This window comes from Rhineura floridana, chromosome 6, assembly GCF_030035675.1.
Source record: "Rhineura floridana isolate rRhiFlo1 chromosome 6, rRhiFlo1.hap2, whole genome shotgun sequence".
NCBI classification, from domain to species: domain Eukaryota; kingdom Metazoa; phylum Chordata; class Lepidosauria; order Squamata; family Rhineuridae; genus Rhineura; species Rhineura floridana.
The window spans coordinates 85,991,617-85,996,726 of NC_084485.1; positions in this window are offsets into that span (position 1 = coordinate 85,991,617).

A 5,110-nucleotide genomic window follows, 5' to 3' on the forward strand; every position below is an offset into this window, starting at 1 on the left:
ACCTAAACTAATAATCTCCTATAATGTTTGACATTCTGAGTCCAGAGTCGTTGTAAATACATTGCCCCATGTATGATTGGCTTAGCTATGTATGTGTACTGCCTTCAAGTCGATTCCGACTTATGGCGATCTATGAATAGGGTTTTCATGAGGCTGAGAGGCAGTGACTGGCCCAAGGTCACCCAGTGAGCTTCATGGCTATGTGGGGATTCAAACACTGGTCTCCCAGGTCATAGTCCAACACCTTAACCACTACACCACACTGTGTACAACTGGCTTTGGGGAGAAAGGAAAAAATATTGTGGAATATTTTTGATTTGCCCATTTCTAAAACATGCAAGATATTGGGTATTTCTCTCCACCAGAGGGCATTGTCACTGTGATTCACAATGAAGAGCAAGTATTTTTCTTAGGCAACGTGTGTGTGTGTGTGTGTGTGTGTGTGAACTTTAGCTTTCCCACATGTAATAATAAAACCAAAAGATAAAAGCTAAGATTTCAGTCCTATGCAGTCCTATCAAATACAGTGGGCCTTGGTTCCAAATAAACATAAGCAGGGCAACTTAGCTGTCATCCATCACTCTTTTCTTGGCATTTGCAGGCAGGTCAAGAGAAAGAAAACAGGACAACATAGAGGGGCTTCTTCAGGCAGCTGTAAGATTTAGGAAGGAAAGGTAAGAAGGGAGCAAAAGTTCAACAATAAAGAAGAAGGTTAGGGCCCATTTAGTACACATACACTGAGGGCTGGTTCACATAGTGAACATCACATCTCTGATGTTTTTCTTTACTTGTTTGCAGTGCTATGCCCATCTCTAGTTGCCTGGAAATTGCAGTGAGCAACCTGCCCCAACCAAAGGTACAGCCACAGTGATCCAGCGGCGTTTTCTGCAATGACAAGTGTACATTTCAGCTGCGCACGTAATGACGCAAACCTTTGTGGTGTTACTATGGCAGTATTCATAGACAAACTGTGTTAGTCTTTACATTCTTTGCATGAATGGCTTCTCCAGGATAGTCATGATGCTTCACATAGAGCCAGCCATTTTAGCCAGCCCACTGAAACTAAGATAAAAGGGAACACAAAGGAGCTTGTCCCTCGTCCCCCTTCTGGTATTCAGAATGAACTTTTTTCCTCCTAGGAGATTCTTCCTAAACTTCCATTTAGATAGTGCTGCCCTAAGGCTGCAATACTTAGCATACATATTGGAAAGCAAATTCCAGTCTGATCAATGGCACTCACGTACAAGTAAATGTATATTAGGATAGAATTGTAAATCCCTGTGTAGAAGATCAGATTGTCCTACTCCGTGTCACTACGTGCAAGAAGTATTGCTCAACTCTTCCCTGTAACTGGATAATTTAATAAGCATGTCTGTTGATTACATTAGGAGGTTTAAGAGAGTATCTGCAAGCCATCCCACCATAGCTCACTTAATATTGCCGAAGCCATGCCTGTAATTTGAAGATAATGGCAATGATATAGATCTCTTCCCCCACCACATCCACAGTAGATCTTGGTTCTTTTTTGGAAGAGCATGAAAGTGGGCATCATATTTCAAATTTTCAGGGAATTCCCCCTCCCCCAAGTGCTGTGCATGAATAAATTCAGCATATTTATTCATAGGAGAATTGCATTTCAGATTTGTATCTCACCCTTCCTCCATGGAAAGGTGGTATCTGACTACATTCACAACTAAGTAAGGGGGAGAAATTTGGTTCAGTTTGCATTTTAATGCAATTCTACTCCAGCTGCACTTCCCAGAACAACATACAAACCAAAACACTGCTATCCTTCCAAATTTGCACTTCTCCGAATATTACAGTGCAGTTCTCCAACCAAGTAACGTATACAAAAATATGTATATTAGCAGAACTTGTGCATGAAAATGCATCTATTAGTGAAAATACCATGCAAAAATAAATTATTGTAGGGGAGATTACTTGTAAGAATGTGTGTAGTGGGAAAACTGTATACAAAAATCTATATTTTAGGAGAAAAGTATACCAGAATGCGGACAAATTTTCATGAGGACTTTTTTTAAAAAAAATCAAAAATGAATCAGAAATGGGGAGAACTTAAGACTGGAATAGTGAGACATGGAGAGAAACTGAAATTGACAGATTTGTCCATCCCTACTCACAACCATGACTGGAATGTGGTGGCTTGTGCAGGGCCATGTGTTAAGCATCACTACACATCCTGCAATTTCAAGCCGCTCTGATTTCATACCACTCATAACAGTTCATTGTCAAGTTGTTCTCTGTGCTACTTTATGTCTGCCAAATCTGAAGCAGGGAGAGGAGTGAGAGAGATGGAAAAATGTGTTCCACCAAGAACCATTACCACAGGAAAAGCTGGAGTTTACTGTGATTTTTGCAGACAATGGCTTGAACTAGTGACAGGTGTGAAGGTGACAGGCAGAGAAGGCATTTATGGTAATTGCTGTTTTATATGGAAGCCTAATACAGGCTGCATCCTTCCATGGCTTCATGGTGGGATACGTAAGAACACAGAGAACGTGAATGATCAGAGTGATTGACAGACTGTTCTGTTGAATGCTCAGCAGTTATGAAACCATCTTCAGCTCAGTTCTCCTTTGCCATGTTGGGCTCTCCAGTGTGAAAAGCATATGCAGTAATTTCATTCCCACATTTGGCCCTCAAAGTAGTGATGCTAAACCATAGTAATTTGAGGAGGCCCAAAGCTGTTTAATGTCATGGTGCTTAAGAAAAACAGGTTGGGGCTTCAGCACTGCAGTTGGTTTCCAGATTTGCCCATTCATGTCTCATAAACTGATGCAATCCAGCCTTGCCTCAATATATATATCCTGAATGAATTCACAGTGGGTGCTTTTCAATTTCAGGTTGCTTTTGCAATGAAGTTTAGTGAATGTCCTGCCCAGGGTGAGAATCATGAAATGGAGGCCAGACTGGAATTAATTCCTGTTTTATTAGAGTAACATCGAGGGCAAGGCATCTCATAGATTTCGCTAACTAGCTCACTGTAATCCCTAACTAGACTACTCAGGCTTACTCTGCAGCATGTAAGGGGAGTTGACTCAGCACCATCATCAGGGGGGTGCGGGCTGAAGTAGGAAAGGTTGTTGCCCATAATCTCTGACTCCTGCGTGGGACCACCCTCTGGCTAAGCCTCTTTTCTCTGCGGTGCACACGAGGTGACAGAGGGCACGCGCACATCTGCTCATCGGATAGTCTAGACTCCTCAGGTGCCGACTCCATTGAAGGGGGAGGAGACATTTCTGGCAGGGAGGAGGGCCAGACCAGGAATCCTGGGGCGGAGTTGGCGCACGTGCAAGGTCTTGCTCCAACGGCTCTCCTGGGGCACTTGAAAGGGAGGGGTCTCCATGTGAGCGGGCAAATTTCCCATGGGAAGCAGAGAGTGGTTGGTCATGTCTCCTCCCCCCAGATCTTCAGGAGCATCCTCCACATCTGACAACTCTCCCATCTGCAGAGCCGGGGGTGCGCCCTCGGAGAGCTCCCCCCCAGAGTCACTGTGTGCTGGGAAGGGGCCCTGGGGGTCCCCCACCTCCTGATCCAGGCCCCCCTGGGTCACCTGGGGCTCGACAGTGAAGATGAAGGTTTCAGCTGCAGTTTCCCATGTTACCCATTATACACTGAAATTCCATGCCAGCATGATGAACACTGATCCGGTTTGTCTCCACTGTATCGAAACACAAGAGTATGAGGCCTGGTTGCTGATCACCTCCCATCCACCTTGTACCCACCCCCACATACATCACATATTCATTTTGTTTCCATCCCAGAGAACTTCTGTCAGAGCTTTGCATGCACTAGAAGTCCACATTTGTCTGCGATGGAATGTCGTGCCAATCAGTGCATTGTTTAATATCAGGAAATCAGATGTGCATGTGGAGGCGACAGCCAAGGTGAGTAAGCACAATTTTGATCTCTCTCTCTCTTTGTCTCTCTCCCGCCCTCTTACGCATGGGCACATCCATCATGCAATACACATTACCTTGCATGAATAGACATTTGTTGATGCTTCTCAAATTCAGTGCCCACCAGAGCCCAATCCTAAACATTTTCACTCATTCTGCTTAATGGGATATACTTCCTAGAAATGATTATTAGTTATTAGGATTGCAACCTTTTAAATTATAGCAATCTATTCATTGTCACAATGGTTTTCAGTGAGCATCTGGGTATTTTGAATTTTAAGAACCCCAAATGTTGTGACCATAAAAAATTCAGATTCCTTAAGTTATGGGGGGGAAATGACTTGATTTATTCTGGTGGCATAATTTATAATAGCTATATTGTAGGATATTTTACGGTAGTATAACATGGGTTGTATGCAATGTAGCGCTAAGTCAGGGTCCCGTCAGCTCAAGGATTGAAGTTAGTACAACAAGAGTTCCCCCTCCTCCCTCCTGCATGTACCCTAAATCTGTTCTAGGGGTTCCCCCAACCAGAACAGATTTTGGGAGGGCGCAAGGTGTGCATGGGGAGAGAAGAGAGGGGAAAGTCCTATTGCTCTAGCAGTAATCCTTGCACTGATGGGACAAGCAGAGCTTGGAAAAGTTACTTTTTTTGAACTACAACTCCCATCAGCCCCAGCCAGCATGGCCACTGGATTGGGCTAATGGGAGTTGTAGTTCAAAAAAGTAACTTTTCCAAGCCCTGAAGGTAATTGAATACCACCCTATGCTTTTAATAATTTAATAGGATTTCACAAAGGTATTAGGGCAAGGGGATACCCAGTCTAAATGGAAGTGATAGGAGAAAGGAAATGAGAGTTTGGATCACTGGAGAGGGCATGGAACATTTCCAGCTATGTCAACTGTAGTCTTGAGGGACGTGACTGTGGGTTCACATTCAGGGGCCACGCCTGTGTGCAGAACCATGGCATGGAACAAACACTCAAGATCAAGAGCAAACAACCAGGAGCTATTGTGAATGAAGGACTTCTACCTCCAGACCCTGAGAAGTCCTGTTCAAGACCACACCAGAGTTTAAGAGAAGAATGGGGAACATATAGCCCTGAAGCCCTGCATTGATCAGGAGGTTGTACTCGATGGCCTTATAGGCTTCTTCCAACTTTACTATTCGATGATAGGCCTTCCAGATG